This window comes from Sus scrofa, chromosome X (assembly GCF_054392235.1).
Source record: "Sus scrofa isolate SSC_HxYL_T2T_F1_AM1 chromosome X, Sscrofa_HxYL_maternal_Yorkshire_Landrace_v2.0, whole genome shotgun sequence".
Lineage (NCBI taxonomy): Eukaryota > Metazoa > Chordata > Mammalia > Artiodactyla > Suidae > Sus > Sus scrofa.
This window is the reverse complement of record NC_139401.1, coordinates 105,589,929-105,614,195: the sequence shown is the minus strand read 5'-3', so window position 1 is coordinate 105,614,195 and position 24,267 is coordinate 105,589,929. Positions and strand designations below refer to the sequence as shown.

At 37.8% G+C, this 24,267-nt stretch overlaps 1 protein-coding gene across 1 annotated transcript in view; it reads right to left on the bottom strand.

Annotated features, from left to right (window-relative positions):
• Positions 1-24,267, bottom strand: part of SLC6A14 (solute carrier family 6 member 14) — a 371,528-nt gene that overhangs the window by 145,362 nt on the left and 201,899 nt on the right. The window lies entirely within an intron of this gene.

Sequence of the window (24,267 nt, the reverse complement as noted above, 5' to 3'; positions counted from 1 at the left end):
TATATCTTTCAGAGCAATTCTGATTTGATTTTTGTCTTTAGATGGAGGAGAACATACTTTGAAATAAGAAAATATAGGGGATTCAGAATCTATAACTGGGTTACTTATGGCTTCAGCCCAGTTGTACATCTGAACAAATTGCCTCCATATGCTAGCATAGCCCTGCTTTTTTTTAATTTTTTTACATCTGCAAGGGAAAAAAAATCTCAGAATATGTTAGTAAACAAGCATACTAATTGATTTTTAAACCTTATGTAATCACTTTGATCCAAAAGAACTTTTCCACAGAAAACTAACGTTTTTATTTTCTTCTGAGGCTCCAATTTAAAAATTTTTATTTTTTAGTTTGTTATTGTTTATATTGTTGCTTTATACATTGAGATACATAGTTCATTACTTCTGCTGTAGATAAGGGTACTAATTTAAGAAGGTAATAAAGAGAGACATATCAATTAAGGTGGAGACTCAGACCAGTGATGGGAACCACAAAGACAATATCTAGGGTTTTTTTTTTATTATTTTTTGCCATAATACTCAACCTTAGATGTTGAGTTTCAGCTATACCATTCTACCCTGCCCCTCAACCTGATCTCCAAAGTAACATTCAGCATTTTAATTGGCTTCTGCATCCCTTCAATTTCTGCTTCGCTACAACTCTTTCCAGTGTGGAATCTGCAGTCAGCAAAAAGCTAATCAACTTTGGGATGCTGTGACTACAAGAAGTATGGTGGCCTATTCCTTCTGTGTGGAACAATCTATTGTCAAAGCTAACTCATATTTTTCATTGGCTCCCCAGTTACTCCCTAGTTCAAATAAATAAATATTAATCTTAGGTTTCAAGTCCTTTGAATTGGTATGGTCCAATTGTCCCAAAACAGACCATTTTTTTTCCCTTTACCACTAGAGCAGCTGGGTCCAACTGTTCTGTCTGGTATCATTCCACTTATCTAGAAATAGACAGGATGCTTAGATGTAGGTCTCCTGGCACCCAAATATTCTATATCGACTGCCACAGTTCACCATGACTGCTATCTGCTTATATTGGCTGAAGAGACTGTTTTCTTAGAATAGTCATAGTGCTGCCTTTTTGTGAGCCTGGGGTTTGGGGAGGTGGGGGGCCAGGTGCAGTGGAGTCTGGTTGTGATCAAAAAGAGACTGACCAGTATTAAAAGAAGGGTAACTAGATTGATGACTTTTTACTGTACCAAGGTGAGCTGAATAATACCTGATGTGAACAAAAGCACATAAAGCATTGTGTTAAAATATATGATTTGATTCATTTAATCTAGGACCAACCCTTTAAGGTAGGTCCTATTTTTGTCTCCAATTTAACGATAAGGAAATGGAAGCTCAGAGGGGTTCAGTCACCTGCTCAAGGTTGTGTGGTTAGTAAGGTTAGTAAGTTAGTAAATATGGGAATCAAGCTCAAGTCCAGTTACTCTACAAGACACCTGCAATGACAATTTGTTCTAGGTGTTTTGAGGGGTGACACAGTGAAAAAAAAATGGCTTTACTCTTCTCTCAATTCCCTTCCTTCAGGACATGGTTCTCCTTGTTCAATGTAAGATTTTCCTTTCTTTAGTGAAATATTCCACTTTTTTAGCTTTTTACATTTTTTGAAACAAATGCTTTCCAAGAGTTGTATATTTGTCTATTTCATCACTTAGTTGTAGATAGAATTTAGCTTAAAAAGATCAAGTTGTCCAAGAGGAAGACAAATGAGTGGTAGCAACACAAGTCCTGAAGATCATTATGGAATGTGGCATTTTAGGAGTCCTTATAGTATATCTCTCTTTATTTCCCCAATACATCATTTTTTTTTCTACTGTACAGCATGGTGACCCAGTTACACATACGTGTATACATTCTTTTTATCACATTATCATGCTCCATCATAAGTGACTAGATATAGTTCCCAGTGCTACATAGCAGGACCTCACTGCTAATCCATTCCAAAGGCAATAGTCTGCATCTATTAACCCCAAACTCCCAATCCATCCTACTCCCTCCCCCTCCCCCTTTGCAACCACAAGTCTGTTCTCCATGTCCATGATTTTCTTTTCTGTGGAAAGGTTCATATGTGTTGTACATTAGATTCCAGATATAAGTGATATCATATGATATTTGTCTTTCTCTTTCTGACTTACTTCACCAGTATGAGAGTCTCTAGTTCCATCCATGTTGCTACCTGTATGGCTCACAACATAACTACTTATAGTATATCTCAATGAGAAATAAACTAGGAAAATAAATGCACAAAGGGACATTCAAAACCTCTTATCTCTTTCTTTCAGCTCCCAGATCTGCGGAACACCACCATCCTGCTTGGCTCCAATGGAGCCATTGAGGGGAGGAAAGGGGCAAAAAACTTCAGACAGGATTCTCGAAAATAATCTAGTTCAACCTATTCCTTTAAAATAGATGAGGGTGTGTGATATGATAATTAAAATACAGGCTCTACCATCAGACCCAAGTTTAAGTCCAGTCTCCAGCACTTCCAAGTTGTACAGCTTTGAACAAGTTGTTTAAACTCTGAGCTGTAGTTTCTTTATCTACAAAATAGGGATAATAATAGTAACCACCTTATAGGTACTTATGAGTAATAAATAAGATATTACATGTATGTATATGTGTGTGTTTTTATATGATGACATAAAGTGGTCCTGGTTGAGTTCAAACAAAGACCCCGGCATCTCCTGTTATAGTGATTAATATAGGAGAAAGCCTAGAGGAAATAATACATTTAGGAAAAAATTGAAGGTATAAAGCAAAGAAAAAGGAGATTTCTTTGACTCCACATTGCTGAGGGTGTTATTCTAATCTGTTGTTTATTTATAGAAACTTGAGTTAAGAAGAAACTTGACAGCACATTTAAATTAATCTTTTCTCAAGAAAGGGCCACACCTAATCCGGCCCAGAAGCCTGAGGATAGTTGAACAACTGGTTATTTTACTGCAACTCTGAGGTCAGCTTAGTTCAGAAAGAGCACTTTAAGTTAGGAAATATAATAATTATTTATTTAAACAACATTCCTGAATACCTACTATGTGTGTAGTGCTGAGGGCACTAGGTATGTGGGGGGAGGAGGAGTCAACCATCATTCCAAGATTCAAGAAACTCACATGCAGGTTGCAGAGTTAGATGAACAAACAGATATTTATAATGCAATGAGAAAAGTGCCATAATGTAGGTATGTGAAAAAGAGAATAATAATGGATGGTAAGTTAGGGAAGGATTCATTGAGAAGATAAGGTTTGAGTTGCCTTACAAGATGGAGAAAACTTTACTAATTAGAGCTCAGAAGAATATAGGAAGACAATCCAGGCAGAAGGGGCATGTGCAAAGGCAATGCGATTTAAAAAAAAAATGTATTCATGGATCTACATGTATTTGAGGAGGGTTGGAGTTTACAGTGCAAGAGGGTAGATGATGAAAGTAGGGAATGGTAGGAGATGAAGTTTGAAGAGCTAGGCAGGAGGCAAATCATGAAGACGTCTTTTAAAGCATGTCCAAGGGGTTAGACATTATCCTATGGACACTGAAGAATTTTAAACGGGGTGGGACATAATCAAATCTATGCTTTTGATAGATCACTCTGGTTGCAGTGAAGAGGACAGATTGTAACCAGCAGGAGACTGAGCCAGGAAAACCGATCAGAAGAATGTTGCAATAAAGTAGGTGTGAGATGATGATGATCTGATCTAAGATACTAGTAGTGGACACGTAGAAAAGCATAAAGCTCTGCCCAGGTGCAAAGGCTTCTTATCAGAAAAGTAGAAAGGCGGTACTGAAGTAGTCTCAAGGGAGCACACTAGTCATGTCTCAAAGCCCTCACCGTAGGTGTGAAGGCAAATCACTTCCATTTTGTCTAACCACCCCTGAGTAAACAGAACAAGTAGATTCCTGGGGCCTTAACCTCTTTGGTTTATTGAACATGATTAACAGTGTATTTCTTCCCTAAAGTACACACATGCTTCATGTTACAGAGCTCAAAAGAAAAACAAGACAGGATTATTGCGGCATTGGTTCTTGCTTACATTTGACACAATGCAAGCCTTTGTATTTAGCACTTCCCCAATATGGCTTACAGGAAAGAGCTAAAGATGCAGAGAGTTTCACATTCTTCTCTTGGGAAGCCCCTTCCATTCACCTACTATTGACGTCAAGAGTGAAGGATGCAAAGTGAATCAAACCACTAGTATTTCCTGAACACCTCCTAGGCGCTGAGCCCTACATTAGTACTGGCAGAAGATGAGGGGGTGGGTGGAGGGTACAGACCTATAAGATAGATTCCTTGACCTCCAGAAGCTCACACTCTAATTGGGAAAGTATACATAATATACAACCAGTATCCCCACAACAAGGGAGTGAAAAACTCGATGACATAAACTGGAAGTGTCTTAGTAGCCCAGGAAAGGCTGATCTCATTGTGGGCTGACCACTTCAAAGAAGTTTTCCTCGAAGGAACAGGATGTGCATAAATTTCAAGAGTGAGTGATATCTAAATTGGCAAAGAAAGGGAGTTTCTACCAGGCAAGGGTGGGGATGGGAGAGGACACATTAGCGGGGGTGTGTGTGGGGGGGGTTGGGGGGAAGCAGTGACAGAATAACAATAGAGTTTATTTCCTTCAATAACACCTTCACATAGGGCATGATAAGTTCTTTCCTATATTGTAGCTTTAAGAGGGGTAGGGCAAGCCTTGGAGTGACAAGGTTAAAAAAAATGTCCTGTAAAAATTTTCCAAAGTGGATTCTGTGATAACTCTTTTCTGGCATTGCTGTTGGTACAAAATAGAGACAGACTTGAAGGGAATAAGAAGTCAAAAACGTGAGAGAGGAGTTCCCATCATGGTGCAGTGGAAATGAATCCGACTAGGAACCATGAGGTTGCAGGTTCAATCCCTGGCCTCACTCAGTGGGTTAAGGATCCCGCGTTGCCATGAGCTGTGGTGTAGGTCGCAGATGCAGCTCGGATCCCACATTGCTGTGTTTCTGGTGTAGGCCCGTGGCTGCAGCTCTGATTAGACCCCTAGCCTGGGAACTTCCATATGCCATGAGTGCGGCCCTAAAAGGACAAAAAGACCCCCCCCCAAAAAAAAAGTGAGAGAGAATGAATTAGCAATTATTGAGCACTTTTGTTGCCTCACTTTGAACTAAATGGCTCTCTAAACTGTGGACACACTGGACTTGAACTCAAAAGTACTTAGTTCAAGAGTTAGCTCTGCCACTTACAATCTGTGTAAACATTAATCACAACTTTCCTTTTTTTTAATTTTTTTCTATTTTTAAAGTATAATTGATTTACAATGTTGTGCCAATTTCTGCTGTACAGCAATGTGACCCAGTTATATATATTCTTTTTCTCATATTATCTTCCATCAAGTTCTGTTCCAAGAGACTGGATATAGTTCCTTGTGCTATACAGTAGGACCTCATTGCTTATCCTTTCCAAATGTAATAGTTTGCATCTACTAACCCCAACTTCCCATTCACCCTACTCCCTCGCCCCCAACCTTGGCAACTACAAGTCTATTCTCTATGTCTTAATCACAGCTTTTCTGAAACTCCATTTCTTTATATATATAAATGGCAACAAAACTATCTACCCAACTCAGTCTATGAGATGGTTATGAAAATTAATTGAAATAACTGATATGAGAGTAGTTTTCAGGGTATAAACATTACACAAATATGTATCCCATTGTGTGGTTCATGGAAACTGTGAATATGCTTGATTCTGCCACTACTACTTGTGCAAAATTCAGGTAGCCATAGCTTTCCTCTGACATTCTCTGCAGAGGCGTAAAGATGAAAGAAGTTACCAAAATCCATCCATCCACTCATCTATAAAGGTTTATTAATTATCTACTCTGCCCAGGACTGTGCTGAAAGTTAGGTATAAAAAGATTGTCCTCCTTTTCAAGGGACTACCAAGTGATATAGGCTATCAAATGGATAACATAACAAAATCAGATTTGCTTTAAAGGGGGTATATATGCAAAGTTCCATAAGTGGAACTTTGAAAAGTAAGCCCTAACAATGGGTAAAGGAGTCAAGAAAGAATCACAAAATGTAAGTTTTAACCAAGGCTTGGCAGAGGAGAAAGAATTTGCCTAGGAGCCAAAAAGTAGAATTGGAGAGCTCAGCCAGCTAGAGTGTATGGGATAAAAAGAGCCTGGGGCAAAGATGAAATTCCAATACTTGAGTTAAGTTGAAATAAAAGTGACTTAAAGTAAACTGAGAAAAAATGCAGGACAAAAAGAAAGAGCAGTATCATGACACCCAAAAAAGGAGTGAGTGGTCAAGAATGTCTAACGCTATCAAGAGTGAAATAAGATGAGACTTGAGAAATATCCACTGAATTTTGTGACGAGGGAGTCACTGGTGACCTTGGTAAGATCCTGTTCATGAATTGATTATGTTGGGATTCATATTTAGTAGGGTTAGGAAGCGAATGAGAATTGAGGGAGTAGAGATTACAGGTGAAGAATACTCTTAATCTAGAAATTTTGCTAATAAAAATAGCTAGAAACAGGAAGCAATGGAGAGAGATATAAGATTTAGAGACATGTTTGTGTGTTTCTATCATTTTATTTCTTTTCATGTCACAGAGATTTGAGCATTATATCTTGAAGGGAAATATCAAGTGGCAAGAGTAATTGAAGATATAGGAGAAAATAGATTGAGGTTTAAAGGAGGCAAGGGTATAAGTAAGAAGGCAGGAAGTAAGATTCATTTTTGACAAGGGAAGAGATACCACTTCACCTGAAGTTGGACAGAAGAAGGTTAAGCTGAGTACAAAATAATTATGTAGCTCCTACCATGTACAAGGGTCTTTGCATATACTGTTCTCTCTGCTTGAGGTGCTCCTTTCCCCCTATCACTAGGCCAGATCCCTACTCATCGTTCAGACTTCATCTCAACTGCCATTTCTGCAGGGAAAACTTCTACTCCCCAGAGACAAGGCTAGGTCTCCCTTTTGCATGCTTTCATAGCCCTGTTTTTTTTTTTTCTCCTCATAGGACTTTTGACAGTTTATAAGCATGCATTCATTAATGTGATCAGTTGAATGTTTGTTTCATCCACCAGACTGTAAGCTCCATGAGGAATGAAGTCAAACCTCCTTTTGCTCACTTCATAATCTCCAGTAACTAGTACTTGGTGTCTAACACAGAGTAGGTATTTAAGAAACACATGTTGAAACATATTAAATGTATACAATTAATTGCACTAGATCCTGACAAAATAGGAAATCTCTATTTTGTTTCCTACAAGGAGCAGTTCCTATAAGGGAACTTTGATCTAACAGAGAAGATAAGCTGCATATACAAATGATTATAAGGCAGAGATAGCACTTGGTTCAAATAATGTTCCTTCCATAAAGTGTAAACACTCATCCTACACAGAATCAATCACTCGTTCCTCTTGACTTTCATTGCACTTTTCTCATACTGATATTCTAGTACTATCTTTGGTTTACAATTTATTAGCTTAGTTCTCCAGTCTTCCTATCTATTCTGTACATCTCTCTTCTATTTAAATCAAGTCAGAGTCAGTCTCAGTTGCTTTCAACTGAGAATCCTAATACATGTGATAATTTTCTTAAATGTTGAGCCATTTGACTCAGAACCACTTCAAAACTAGGTTTTCTCTGTAATTTATTTATTAAGTGTAGTTAATTTACAGTGTTGTGCCATTTTCTGCTGTACAGCATAGTGACCCAGTCATAACTGTTTTTTATCAAATGCAGTTTTGAAATACATTTGATAGAAAAATTTAAAATTTAATAAAACAAATGGATTTTTTGGCTTTGCTTTTGCTTATCTAATTTCAAATTCTATTTTTTCTGGATATTCAGGTAGCTGAACTGCTCAGTTTTCTTAAAACAGCTGGCTGGCTGGCATAGTTATAGCACTTTAAGATTATGCATAGACTTTGCTATTTCTTTTCATTTCTCTTTTCTTTAAAATAACGATACCACTAGACCCCAAAACACAAGAGCAGCTATACCTTGATGTGCTTTTTTCCTCAGTTCAAATGAGTTATAATTTCCTATAAGGGCACAAATCCTAGCATACTCTGAGGCAATTAGGGAAAGCAACAGAGGATAAGCTGCTAGGAATCCTGAAAGGTTGGTCTATCAAAAACCCCAGGATATAGAAAAAGCATTACCATGCTTCTGAGTAATGTTTTAGGGTATTTTGGGAAGCCTTGAGCTAGAAATTGGGAATTTACAACATTTGGCTGGAAAGCCTAAGCATAACATGATATTTAGCACCTCCTGTCTTTGGTAAAATCATGACAGAATTTTGTCATTGCCAACAATTTCCTTAGGGTCTTTGAGTCAAATTTTGCAGATGTCACAGAACTCTTTAGTCTGATATGATCTAGTGTGCTGCTTGGAAGACTATGTCAATGGTGTCTAGAGGGACAGTATTTTCACCAAAATTGCCAGAAAATGGTATATAACATTATACCTAATTATAGCTGATAAAGCCAGGAATTTCTAATTTCACGTAAACTATGTTAAAAAAAAAAATCCCCTGCCTTACATTCCATTTTTTTTAACCTGACAAAGAGCATAGGCTCTGAGGTCAGACACTCTTGGGTTCAAATTCTACTTCACTACTTATTAGTCACCTTCAGGTAAGCCACTTACTCTTTTCAATCCAAATGGGAATCATGCCACCTCCCTCATGAAATTTTTGCCAAGATTAAGTAAAACAACCTATGAAAAGTCCCTGAAAGACAGTATCTAGCTCATAGAATATAATATTAAAATATTATTGTTCTTTCCTTCTTTTGAATAATGAAGATGTGATTTAAAGCTTTCTTTCCGTGTAGTTTCATGTAGAAATTTAATTGCATTTTGGGAGCAATTTATTTTATTCTTTTACTGTGAAATGAATCCTTTACTTACATTGTCTGTGAGGATATGGAAGGACACAGCTGACTGGCAAATTTAGAAAGAATAAGTGGGAGTTCCCGTCGTGGTGCAGTGGTTAACGAATCCAACTAGGAACCATGAGGTTGCGGGTTCGGTCCCTGCCCTTGCTCAGTGGGTTGACAATCCAGCGTTGCCGTGAGCTGTGGTGTAGGTTGCAGACGCGGCTCAGATCCCGCGTTGCTGTGGCTCTGGCGTAGGCCGGTGGCTACAGCTCCGATTCGACCCCTAGCCTGGGAACCTCCATATGCTGTGGGAGCGGCCCAAGAAATAGCAAAAAAGACAAAAAAAAAAAAAGAAAGAGAATAAGTGGATATTACTGGCTTGAATTTGCCCTTTTTTCCTCTTGAGAGTTAAGCCTTCTACTCCCCTAGACCATAGCTTATACATATGCTTACACCTTCAGGGGGTGGCCTGCCCCAACTCAGTTCTGTCTAAGACTAGATGGGTATATTTGCCTAATTCTGGGGATCAATGAGCAGACCCACTAGGACAGTAGGCCCAAAGACAAATCCTCAAACCAGATCTTCCCAATAACAAAGAAAATATCTGGTGTCCATATCACAGTCTTTGTTTTGTTTCTTAAAATATTTATAACCTGGGGTAGCAGAGATTGGTATTTATTGGGTGCTATTTCTCTCTTTCTCTGGAGAGCACATCATGTAAGAAAATTGTTTTTTCTAAATAGTGATTTAAAAAACACTTTCTGAACATCATATAGATCTGAAGTATCACATTATATTTTTAACATTTGTTCTTTTAACATGTGTTGCAACATTTTATCTACTAATTTTCTCCACATTTATTGGTAGGAAATTGGGATTTGAAACTTGAATGTTCTTCACAAACAATGACTAATGCTAACTCTTCACTTAGTGAATTGTGGGGGAAAAGCCAAATCAATGAAACAGCTGGGGAAAGATTGGTATACAAGAAAAATTAATGTTCACAATTTGGAAAGAGTCTGGAATAGCATATGATATCTGGCATTCAAAACAATTCTCCATTTCATGATTAAAGGAACATTTTTGAACCATAACCAAACACAAATGCAGCATTAAATAGAATTCAGATGGTAACCTTTCAACCCTAAAGGGAGTGAAAGGCAGTGGTTTACCTTTTTTAATTACTGGTAAAATAAAGATAGCCAATGGGATAAAGGTGTTTTAAAATGTTTCATGAGTTCCTTAGTGTTGGGCATTAAACTAGTTAATGATGATTAATTTGTATTTTACAAAGGCCAAAGTCCAAGATAAGTTTCTAAATCACCATGTTCTGATATTGCCACCAGAAATGCACTTGTTTTTTATTTCTTAGATTGCGGACTATAGTTAAGACTTAATAGGAGCAACTATAAAGTAATATGCTTGTCTCTAATAAAAATGTCAGAACGAATATGATCATATTAATATTGTCTCCTTAAAGTAGCACTTTGTGTATTTATTTCCGTGGTGCTGCCATTCAACAAATGTGCTCAGACTCTTCTTTTAAATTGATGAATAACCACAGCGGAGTGTACAAATATTTAGTATACAGATCAATTAAGTTTACATATGTATACATCCATGTAAGCATCCAAATCAAGACACAGAACATTTCAAGAAACACAGAAGTCTCATTTATGCTCACTACCAATCATTACTCCCCTTCCCCCCCCAAAAAAAACCCCATTCTTCTGAACAGTATCAACATAGGTTACTTTTGATAATTTCTGAACTTTATGTAAATAGAAGCATACATTATATACTCTTGGGTATCTGTCTTCTTTTGCTCAGCAATATGTTTTTAAAGTAATCCATGCTCTTGTACTGTTTGTTGCCATATAATATTGCATTGTGTGAGTATTCCACAGTTAATGTATATATTCTACTACTGAAGGATGTTTGAACTATTTCTAGTGTGGAGCTATTATGAATAATACCACTATGCATATTACTGCACACTTTTTCTTATGGACATAAGCATTATAGAAAGGTATTCAGCTTTAAAAAAAATACTACAACACCAAAGAACTAAAAGCAGGATCTTGAACAGATATTCGTACACTCATGTTCATAGCAACATTATTCATAAGAGGCAAAGAGTGGAAGTAACTCAAGTAACTCCATGGACAGATGAATGGATAAACAAAATGTGGTACATACATATGATGGAACATTAGTCAACTTTAAAAAGAAATTCTGACATGCTACAACATGGATGAAACTTAAGGATATTAGACTAAATAAAATTAGCCAGTCACAAAAAGACAGTGTATAAATCCATTTATGTGAAATACCTATAGTAGTCAACTTCATAGAGACAGAAAGTAGAATGTTAGTTGCCAAAGGCTGGGAGGATGGAGGAATGGGAAGTTGTTGTTTAATGGATGCAGAGTTTCAGTTTTGTAAGAAGAGAAGAGGTCTAGAGATGGATGGTGGAAATAGTTGCACAACAATGTGAATGTACTTAATACCACTGGACTGTGAATTTTAAAATGGTTAAGATGGTAAACGTTATGTGTATTTTATCACAATTTTTAAAATTAAAGAAGACGTAAAGAAATGGAAAGATATTCCATGCTCCTGGGTTAGAAAAATTAATATTGTTAAAATGGCCATACTACCCAAAGTAATCTACAGATTCAATGCAGTCCCTATCAAATTACCAAGGACATTTTTCACAGAACTAGAACAAACAATCCAAAAATTTATATGGAACCACAAAAGACCCAGAATTGCCAAAGAAATTCTGAGGAACAAAAACCAAGCAGGAGGCATAACTCTCTCAGACTTCAGGCAATATTATAAAGCCACAGTCATCAAGACAATGTGGTATTTGTACCAAAACAGACATACAAACCAATGGAACAGAAGAGAGAACCCAGAAATAAACCCAGACACCTACGGTCAATTAATCTTTGATAAAGGAGGCAAGAACATAAAGTGGGGAAAAGACAGTCTTTTCAGCAAGTATTGCTGGGAAACCTGGACAGCTGCATGCAAATCAATGAAACTAGAACACACCCTCACACCATGCACAAAAATAAACTCAAAATGGCTTAAATACTTAAATATAAGACAAAATGGCTTAAATACTTAAATACTTAAATATTTATACTTAAATATAAGACAAGATACTTCCATCAAAATCCTGGAAGAGAACATAGGCAAAGCATTCTCTGACATCAACCTTATGAATATTTTCTCAGGTCAGTCTCCCAAAGCAACAGAAATAAGAGCAAAAATAAACCAATGAGACCTCATCAAACTGACAAGAAAACAAAAAGACAATTTATAAAGTGGGAGAAAATAGTTTCAAATGATGCAACTGACATGGGCTTAATCTCTAAAATACACAAACAACTTACACAACTCAACAGCAAAAAAGCCAATAACCCAATGGAAAAATGGGCAAAAGACCTGAACAGACATTTCTCCAAGGAAGATGTACAGATGGCCAACAAGCACATGAAAAAATGCTCTGCGTCTCTGATTATTAGAGAAATGCAAATCAAAACTACCATGAGGTACCACCTCACACCAGTCAGAATGGCCATCATTAATAAATCCACAAATAACAAATGCTGGAGAGGGTGTGGAGAAAAGGGAACCCCTCCTGCACTGTTGGTGGGAATGTAAGCTGGTATGACCACTATGGAGAACAGCATGGAGGTACCTTAGAAATCTATACATAGAACTACCATATGACCCCACAATCCCACTCTTGGGCACATATCTGGACAAAATTTTCCTTGAAAAAGACACATGCACCTGCATGTTCACTGCAGCACTACTCACAATAGCCAAAACATGGAAACAACCTAAATGTCCATTGACAGAAGACTGGATTAGGAAGATGTGGTACATATATATACAATGGAATACTACTCAACCATAAAAAAGAACAAAACAATGCCATTCGCAGCAACATGAATGGAACTAGAAACTCTCATACTAAGTGAAGTAAGTCAGAAAGAGAAAGACAAATACCATATGATCTCACTTCTACCTGGAATCTAGTATATGGCACAAATGAACCTTTCCACAGAAAAACTCATGGACTTAGAGAATAGACTTGTTGTTGCCAAGGGGGAGGGGGAGGGAGTGGGGTGGACGGGGTGCTTAGGGTAAATAGATGCAGACTATTGCCTTTGGAATGGATTAGAAATGAGATCCTGCTGTGTAGCACTAGGAACTATATCTAGTCACTTATGATGGAGCATGATAATGTGAGAAAAAGAACGTATACATGTATATGTAACTGGGTCACCATGCTGTACAGTAGAAAATTGACAGAATACCGTAAACCAGCTATAATGGAAAAAAATAAAAATCATTATATTAAAAAAAGAATAAGTAAAAGAATAAAATAAAATAAAAATATGTAAAAAGTAAGACAATAAAGCTTAAAAAAATTTATATACTACCAAATACTTTTCAAATATGACTATAAAAGTTTATACTTCCACCAGCAATGTGAGAGTTCCAATTGTTCCACATTCTCACCAAGAGTTTCATCCATTTAATTTTTAACCATAATAGTGTGTACTAGTACTTTGTTATGATTTTATTTTGCATTTCCCTAATGACTAATGATGTTGAGCATCCTTTAATATGTTTATTGCTTATTTGGATATTGCTTCTTTTGTCAAGTGTCTGTTCAACTCTTTTGCCATGTATTTCTGTTGATTTGTCTTCCTTTTTGATTTGTAGGAGTTCTTGATATATTCCAAACATAAGATTTTTGCCAGATTGTTATATTACAAATATTTTCTCCCACACTGCAGCTTAACTTTTCACTCACTTAATAGTATCATTTGATGAACAGTTCTACAGCATATTCTTTTGAATTTCCTAATAGGAAAATATTCATATAATTGGGGGGGAAATTTGATCTCTAGAAAAAAATGTTTTAATCTTCAAAGCTGAGATGATGATGATGATGATAAAACCTCGTCCCCAAGTCTAATCAAGGAGATATAAAGACTGTGAGCTCAGCACACAGATAAGGGTGGAATTAAGTTCTCATTATAAGTAGCAGACTTAGAAATTGCCTTGGCAGGAACTAATCTTTCATGTGTAACTTGTTTATACAACTTGGCTTCCTTCTTAGAGCTGGGAGGGACCCTTAAATGTGCATGACTGTGTCAAACAGTAATAAATTTGATGAAGAGTATTAATAAAGTAACTAATCTAGCCATGCATTACCATTTGGAGTTTAAAACCATTCAAGATCATGAAACAACATCTATGTGTGGGTGTATATGCATGCATGTGCAAGAGAAAAAGGGAGAAGGAGCAACTATCCCTGAAGACAAAATGAAAGGACAAGTTCTAAAAATAATTTGGATGATGGCAGAACCACTGAACTATGCTTAAGTTTTCCAATGGGATAGCAATCATTTGGATGTATGTCTTGTTACTTTTTAGTCATAAGTACAATTGGATAAATATCCACTAGGCCCCCTGGACATGGATGAATGATGTTAGTGGCCTTTGTAAGGAAGTCGCCTTACCTCTTGCCCACCCCCCGCTCAAGATATTTCAATCCTCAACCAGAAACCGAGTGAAAAACTGAAAAGCCAAGTAATCCTAGTGATTGAGACAAAGCTTACACATACATTGTTAATATGAGCAAATGTAAATATATTTTTGAGAACTTATTGTTTCCATTCAGTTGGATAAAAGTTATTTATATTAATTATCTCATATTAGCTTTTAACAACACTATGGGTTGAACACTGTTATCACCTTCAATTTATAGTTGAAAGAACAGAAATATATAGAGGTTAAGTAACCAACATGAATAAGTTACATGAATAGCATATGGTAGAGCCAGAACTTAAACCTGAATCTGTCTCACCTCAGAGCTACAATACTCTATTGCCTCCACCACTGAAACCTGCTTAACATGAGTATAGGCATACCATGGAGATATTGAGGGTTTGGTTCCAGACCACCACAATAAAGGAAAAATCCAATAAGGAAAGTCATAAACTATACTATAATCTCTTAAGTTTGCAATAGCATTATGTCTTTAAAAAGCAATGTAGATTATAAATCAACTATAATAAAAAATTTTTAAATAAAACAATGTAGGAGTTCCCTGGTGGCTCAGTGGGTTAAGTATCTAGTGTTGTCACTGCTGTGGATCAGGTCACTGCTGTGACATGGGTTCAGTCTCTGGCCTAGGAAGTTCCACAAGCCATGGGCATGGCCAAAAAAACAATGTAAATACTTTAAATATTTCATTGCTAAAAAATGTGAACCATCATATGAGCCTTCAGCAAGTCATAATTTTTTTGTTGATGAACAGACTTGCCTTGCTGTTGATGTCTGCTGACAGATCAGGGTGGCGATTTCTTAAAATAAGACAGCAATGAAGTTTACTGCATCAATTGATTCTTCCTTTCATAAACAGTTTCTCTGTAGCATATGATGCTGTTTGCTAGCATCTTACCCACGGTTGGCCTTCTTTCAAAATTGAAGTCAATCCTCTCAAATTCTGCTGCTACTTTGTCAACTAAGTTTAGATAATATTCTAAACCCTTTATTTTCATTTCAACAATCTTCATAGCATCTTTACCAGGAGAAGATTCCATCTCAAGACACCACTTTCTTTGCTCATCCATAAGAAGTAACTCCTCATCCATTAAGATTTTATCACAAGATTGCAGCAATTTAGTCACATCTTCAGGGCCCACTTCTACTTTTAGTTCTCTTGCTATTTCCACTAAATCTACAGTGACTTCCTCCACTGAAATCTTGAACTCTTCAGATTCATCTATGATGGTTGGAGTCAACTTTTAAACTCATGTTATTGTTAATATTTAGATCTCTTCCCATGAATAATGAATGTTCTTTTTTGTGGGAGGTGCAGTGTGCAGCAGTTTGATGTGGGACCTCAGTTCCCAGACCAGGAATTCAACCCAGGCCACAGTGGTGAACATACCAAATCCTAACCACTAGACCATCAGGGACTTCCTATGAATGTTCTTAATGGCATCTAGAATGGTGAATCCTTTCCTGTAGGTTTCCAATTTACAGTTGTCCCTCGGTATCTACAGGGGATTGGTTCCAGGACCTACCATGGGCACTAAAATCCAAAGATGCTCAATTCCCATAGTATCCATGTAAGCAGATCCATGCTATTCATGCTTCTGTTATTCAAGGATCAACTCTACTTTCTCATATTTATCAGAGAAATCACTAACTATGGCAGCAATAGTCTTATGAAATGTGTTTCTTCAATGATGGTACTTGCAAGTTGAAATAATTCCTTGATTCATGAGCTACAGAATAGACATGTTAGCAGGCATGAAAACAATCTCATACTTCTCTATCAGAGTTCTTGGATGACAAAGAACATTGTCACTGAATAGCAATATTTTGAAAGAAGTTTTCTTCTGAGCAGTAGGTCCCAACAGCAGGCTTAAAATATTCAGTAAACCATGTTGTAAACAGATGTGCTGTCATCCAAGCTTTGCTGCTCCATTAAAAGAGCACAGGCAGAGTAGATTTAGCATAATTCTGAAGGGCCCTAGGATTTTCAGAATGGCAAATGAGCGTTGGCTTCAATTTGAAGTCACCAGCTGCATTAGCCCCTAAACAAGAGAGTCAGCCTGTCCTTTGAAGCTCTGAAGCCAAGTATTGACTTCTCCTCTCTAGCTATGAAAGCTAGACATCTTTTCTCAACAGAACATGTTTAATCTACATTGAACATCTGTTGTTCAGTGGAGCCACCTTTATTAATTATCTTAGCTAGGTCTTTTGGAGAACTAGCTGCAGCTTCTACATCAGCACTTGCTGCTTCACCTTACACTTTCTTCTGAGAGAGATGGCTTCTTAAAGCTCATGGACTAACCTCTGCTAGCTTCAAAACTTTCTTCTGCTGCTTCCTCACCTCTCTCAGTCTTCGTAGAATTAAGAAAGTTAAGTCCTGCTCTGGATTAGGCTTTGGCTTAAGGGAATGTTGTGACTGGTTTGATGATATATTCTGACCACTAAAACTTTCTCCATATCAATAATACAGCTGTTTCACTTTCTTATCATTTGTGTGTTCACTAGAGCAGTACTTTAATTTCCTGCCAAAACTTTTTCTTTGCATTCGAAGCTTGGCTGTTTGGTACAAAAGCCCAGCTTTTGGCTTTTCTTTTTTGGCCACATCATGGCATGCAGAAGTTCCTGGGCCAGGGATTTAACCCACACCACAGCAGTGACCTAAGCCACCGTGGTGACAACACTGGATCCTTAACCCCCTGCCCCACAAAGGTAACTCCCTATCTTGGCTTTTGACATACTTTCCTCAATAAACTTAATCATTTCTAGCTTTTGATTTAAAGTGAGAGACATGTGCCTCTTCTTTCTTTTGAACACTTAGATGCCATTTTAGGGTTATTAATCAGCCTAATTTCAATATTGTTGTGTCTCAGGAAATAGGGAGGCCTGAGGAGAGGGAAAGAGACAGAGGAACAGCTGGTTGGTAGAGCATTCAGAATATACACAACATTTATTAAGTTTGCCATCTTGGGCACAGTTTGTGGAGATCCAAAATAATTACAGTGGTAATATCAAAGATCACTAAATGCAGATTACTGTAACAAATTTAATAATGATGAAAACATTTGAAATATTGTAAGAATTACCTAATGTGACACAGAGACAGGAAGCGAGCAAATTCTTTGGAAAAATGGCACCAATAGACTTGCTTGATATAGATTTGCCATGAAGCTTAAATTCATAAGAAATCCAGCATCTGTGAAGCACAATAAAACAAGGTATGCCTGTACTCTAAGGGGATTAAATGTCAACTAGTTCATTTGGTGAAACGTGCTAATGAGAGAAGGTTAGTCCCATGTAAATGGATCAGAATTATCAGGCATAGAAGAATCTACTCCAACTAGCTAAAGGAGAAAGAGACTTAGTAAAATAGTTAAGGTACCCCATAGAATCTCTGCGAGTGCCAGGAGCCAGGCTTGGATTCCAAATAGCCAGCAGCAATGAGAAATGCCCAATCATACACCGGGATGATTATAGTGTACAGACTACTACTACAACTTCTTGCTTTGCCCTTCTAACTTGAACCTGGAGCCATAAACTCTGCCACTGTTGTATCAGAACCAGATGCCTCAGCTGCTCTACTTGACAGGACAGCCATCTCCCTAAATGCAGTTTCTGCAGAACCAGGTTATATGCCAGCACTCTAGCTACAAAGGAATCTGGAAAGTGGAATTTTAGCTTTTCAGTCACCAAGTACAGAAAGACAAGCTAGCAGGGAAATAATATGGATGTTAAATGACTTAACCTATGATATCATTCATAATATGTGATAAGAGATTTTCACTTTGGCCTTTTTCTGGTGGTAATCTTTCCATATGTAATCAGTGTCTATATTCGGTATTTCAGGTCAGGAAGATTGAATGATAATTTTGAACAGAAATTCAGATTTCCCTCAAATTAATCTGTGTAGAGAAGTACGTAGATTGCCTAAACACAGATCTAGACCCAAGAATTGTACTCTCCATCTGTCTCTATCTTTTTCTATCTCTGTGTTTACAGTACTCTCATCCACTAGCCCAAGCAAAAAGCCTAGAAGCCATCCTCATTTTACTGCTTCTTCTTGCCTTCACCTCAACTATTGTCAACAGTACTTGTGATTTCTACTTCTCCTAAATCTTTCTCAAAATATCTCTCCTCTTCATCATTATTGTTTCTGCATTAGCATTTAATTAAAAATTACAGGGAGTTCCTGCTGTGGTGCAGTGGGTTAAGAATCTGATTGCAGCAGCTAAGGTTGCTGTGGAAGTGCGGGTTCGATCCCCAGCCTGGCACAGTGGGTTAAAGGATCCAGCGCAGCTCAAATTCAATCCCTGGCCCAGAAACTTCCATATGCCGTGGGTATGGTCATAAAAAAATTACACAAACTCACACCATATTCTATTCCCTTTGGCTAGAATGTTCTTCATTCCCTAGTTCAACATGAAAACTCACCCTTCAAAACCAAATTTACTATTAGGAGCCACCTTTCTTTATACCTTAACTAACTTACCATGTTTCCAAAGTTCTCTGGTCAGATGTCTAACATAACGTTAATAACATTTTATTTTTTGTTGTTATTCATGAACCTGTCTCTCTCAAGGAAGCTCCAAATTATTAGTGGGCAAAAGTCATCAACATACTCCTGTCTGTATCTATGGCAACTAGCCTTCTGCCATATCATAACAGACAGTAACTGTCTACTGACTTGATTTAAATGAAGTCCATATAGGGGATTTGATCTGATCTGTACTCTGATTTTTTTTTTTTGTCTTTTTGCTATTTCTTGGGCTGCTCCCACGGCATATGGAGGTTCCCAGGCTAGGGATCGAATCGGAGCTGTAGCCACCGGCCTACACCACAGCCACAGCAACGCGGGATCCGAGCCGCATCTGCAACCTACACCACAGCTCACAGCAACACCGGATCGTCAACCCACTGAGCAAGGGCAGGGACCGAACCCGCAACCTCATGGTTCCTAGTCAGATTCGTTAACCACTGCGCCACGATGGGAACTCCTGTACTCTGATTTTGATTTATCATTCTGCAAAGGATTATTACTAGTTCATTTTCAGCACTGGTATTATTAGATTCGACCAGTTTACTATTTTTAAACGTGGTAAAATATATAATATAAAAGTTACCACCTTAACCATTTTCAAGTGCACAGTCCAGTAGTGTTAAATATATTCACGTTGTCATGCAACCCATGTCCAGAAGTTTTTATCTTGCAAAACTGAAGTTCTATGCTCATTTAAAAAACAACTCCCTAACTGAATCACTGTGCTATATGCCTGAAACTAACATGATGTTGTAAATCAACAGTACTTCAATTAAAAAAAATTTTATTCTCCCCATCCCCACTCCCCCAGCCCCTTGGCAAACACCATTCTATTTTCCGTTTCTATGAATTTGACTACCTCGTATAAGAGGAACCATACAATATTCATCTTTTGGTAACTCTACCAGTCTATTTTTAAATTTCAACAACATTACATTACTAATGGGCATCAAAACAGTAAAACTTTTTAAAGTGGAAGTGTTTTCATTTTAATTATTTGTTCACTTACAGAGGGGTTTGCCCTATCGGGACATCTCCAGGCTTATCAGAATTCTCTATTTCCTGTATTTGAAAAGAGCTAATGTGTATTTTCTTATTGTACAAGTTTCCAGATCCCTTGGAGAAAAGACAAGATAGCTGTTGGCATCATCTGAGAGAAAAAAATTCCAGGAAAGGTCTGTAAGCTCTTTGGTGTGTGCTATACAGTGGGAAAAAATAAACAAGTGTCAGAAAAGACAGTAAGCAAATTAAAGAAATACCAGAAACATGACAGCAACCCTTCTAGGGAAAATGGTATCTGTTTCATTCACTATCAACAAATTTTTGGTCTAACTAAAAGTTAAAGTTATGATTTGTCTAGAGTTATCCTGGGGGAAAAGAATAACAATGGGAAATTTGTGATGTTGAAATTTTCAGAATTTAATGCCATAAATGGCTATCTGTATGCAATATCAAATCATCTAAATTAAAATGAAAAATTCAAGCCATCTTCCAAATGTCTAATTTTTTGTATTGTTCAAGTCTCATCTGGTTCACAATAAAATCCAAAGTCATTTTATGATGGCCTGTAAGACTCAACACGACCAGGCTCCTGTTAACCCACTGACCTCATGTCCTATCATACATTCTTCATTCACTGTTTAGCTTTCACCAGCCACAGTGACCTTTATGCTATTTCTTAAATGCTCTAAACTATTCCTTTCTATTTGGAAAGCTTTACCCCAAGGCATTCTCATGGCTTATCTCTTTACTTCATTCAGGTCTCTAATCAATATCCCTTCCTTAAAGAGGTTCCCCAGACGATCTTTTACAAAATAGTACCCCACCTTTCGCAAAATAGTACCCCACCTCTTTCATTGTCTATTCCATTACTTGATTTTATTTTTCTTCATAAAATCTACCATTGGTTCACGTCAATATTTTTTGTTGTCTGTCACAACCTACTAGAATGAAACTCTATGAGGTCCGGTAAAACTTGTCTAATTTATTTATGCCATATCTTGGACACCCAGCACAGTGCCTGACATGTAGTAGATATTAAACATTCACTGAATTGATAAATAAAATCCCATTTGCCAAGTCATTATGCGGCATGTAGAAACACAGTCTCCATGCTGTAGGTGAATATTGTCTTCTAATTAGCTAAAAACACAAAATCTCTGTGACCCTTCCTTATTCGAATTCACATATTCTCCAAGTATAGTTCCTGAACCAGCAACATCAGCAGCATCTGGGAACTTGTTAGTAGTTCCCAAATGAATCAGAAAATCTGGGGCTAGAACTCAGAAATCAGTATTTTAGCAAGCCCTCTATGTAATGCCTAGAGAACTACCAGTCTAATCCAAGTCATTTTGCACAAGTGAAATCTCTAAGAGTATGCTAGGAAGAAGTTTTCTCAAAGAGAAAAAAATGACAAAGAATAAATATATAAAACCTGGAGTTCCCGTCGTGGCTCAGTGGTTAACAAATCCGACTAGGAACCATGACGTTGCGGGTTCGGTCCCTGGCCTTGCTCAGTGGGTTAACGATCTGGTGTTGCCGTGAGCTGTGGTGTAGGTTGCAGACGTGGCTCGGATCCCACATTGCTGTGGCTGTGGTGTAGGCCGGTGGCTATAGCTCCGATTCGACCCCTAGCCTGGGAACCTCCATATGCCGTGGGAGCAGCCCTAGGAAAGGAAAAAAGACTACATATATATATATATATATATATAAAACCTAAGTCCATAAAAGGGAAGAAAAGAAAGATAGCTGCTGCTTTTTCTAGATTTTGTTTTATTTAATGTTAACAAAGCATTTTTTTAACATGTCTTTGATCTAAGTTCAATATAGCTTTCTGTGGATGCCAGAACCTCATACCTACCTCCTCAAAATGAACTGAAGTATCTACTATTGAGGCTAAATTTGAAGTTTCTTTTTTTTATTTTCCATTTATGACCACACCGTGGAATATGGAAGTACCTGGGGCTAGGGGTCAAATTGGAGCTACAGGTGGGGCCTCTGCCACAGCCATGGCAACACTGGATCCTAGCTGCATCTTTGACCTATGCCACAGCTTCCAGCAATGCCAGATCCTTAACCTACTGAGTGAGGCCAGGGATCAGACCCACATCTTCACAGATACTGTGCTGGGTTCTTAACCTGTTGAGCCACAATGGGAACTCCCATGAGCTTTCTCTTCATAGACATCTAAAACCTCCTGATTCGAATTGATTTTTATTTTACATTAAAAATACTTTAGGAGTTCCCATTGTGGCTCAGCAGTAACGAACCTGAGTAGTATCCATGAGGATGTGGGTTTGATCCCTGGCCTTGCTCACTGGGTTAAGCATCTGGCATTGCCATGAGCTGTGGTGTAGGTCGCAGATGTGGCTTGGATCCTGTGTTGCTGTGGCTGTGGCTCCAATTTGACCCCTAGCCTGGAAACTTCCAAATGCCATACATGTGGCCCTAAAAAGCCAAAAAAAAAAAAAAAGAAAGAAAGAAAAAGAAAAAAAGAAACATTGAAAATAATTCAAGGCTATATCCCTATATTCTGGATAATGACATGTGAGCTCAGTGGTCACTATTTTCAAAATGATATATCGCAACTTAAGTACTGAATGTAAAGGCCAAGATTTCGTTGGACAGAGCTGGAAACAGAAATGGCAGGCATTCTGAACAGAAATGGCAGGCAGGGGTGCATTTCTACATCAGTGACCATTCCAGTAGGAAAAAGTGCCAACATTCTTGAAAATTCCCCTTTGATTTTGACCTTTTTTTTTTCAGTATTGTTAGGATGTTTGAATAAAAATAAAATTTGAAAGAATTTTCGCAAGTATAAAGCACTATACAAGTAAAAATAATCCAATTATAGCCAACCATTAATTGGATACCTTTCTGTTCTAGGCTCTATGCAAGGCATTTTACATACATTATCACAAAACAATCTCACAGCAATCCTTCAAGGTAGGTATTACTACCTTCATTTTACAAATGAGGTTAGGTAACCTGCCCAAGGCCACATAATTAATAAATAGTACAAGTGAAATATGAACCAAGATCTGTCATATTTGAAATCCTATACTGGGAGTTTTCTGGTGGCCTAGCACTTTCACCACTGCAGCTCAGGTTCAATCCCTAGTCTGGGAACTGAGATCCCACAACAAGCTGCTGCACACTGCAGCCAAAAAGACAAAATCTGATGTTGCTAACCACTACACTAATTGACTCAGTGCCACTTTCACTGCTTCTATAACTAGAGCCACATGTATATATTTAGGTAAATTTCAAATATAGTATATTCTCATTGTGGAAGTTAAAATATAAAAAGTACTTAAAGAGTGAAATCCCCCTTTACCATCATCCAACTGCAATCCCACTCTTATTCATACTTGAAATGGGAAAATTCTGTGTTTGCCTCAACAAGACTATTTTCCTACTGAAAGCTAAGCAGAAACGTTCTGAAAATATCTGTCTATGTTAATGGCTCCCCTGGAAAAAGAGGTCTGCTTTAATTACAACAAACGGAATAGTTATTACATTTCTTAAACATGATTCAGTGAAGTGCACTTCAATTTTTAAAGCAAACGTTTGGACTGTTAAGATAGTACCAACCAGGAGTTCCCGTCGTGGCGCAGTGGTTAACGAATCCAACTAGGAACCATGAGGTTGCGGGTTCGGTCCCTGCCCTTGCTCAGTGGGTTGACAATCCAGCGTTGCCATGAGCTGTGGTGTAGGTTGCAGACGCGGCTCGGATCCTGCGTTGCTGTGGCCTCTGTGCGTAGGCCAGTGGCTACAGCTCCGATTGGACCCCTAGCCTGGGAGCCTCCATATGCCGCGGGAGCGGCCCAAAGAAATAGCAAAAAGACAAAAAAAAAAAAAAAAGATAGTACCAACCAAACTTGTTACTTGCAAAACGAATGCTGTAGTTAGTTGAGCTGTCACTGTGGACACATCCCAATATCTCTGTCTTCCCATTCAGCTATGATTCCTCCTCTGTCAGCTCTATTATATGATAAATTAGTCAGAAGCCTGGCAATCCATCCAGATTTGCTTCATTTTCCAGCAGGGCAGGTATATTTATTTAACAACTCTTTGGCAGTGGCACAGATTGTTTTTCAGTTTGCTGAAAAAAAAGATTCTACAACTGTCTTTAATGAATGCTGACTTGATCCTAATTTGGAGGATTCTCACAGTATCTGCAAGTACCATATGTCAAGCTGAACAATCCATTTCCATACAGACTACATTGATACTGCCCACTAGGA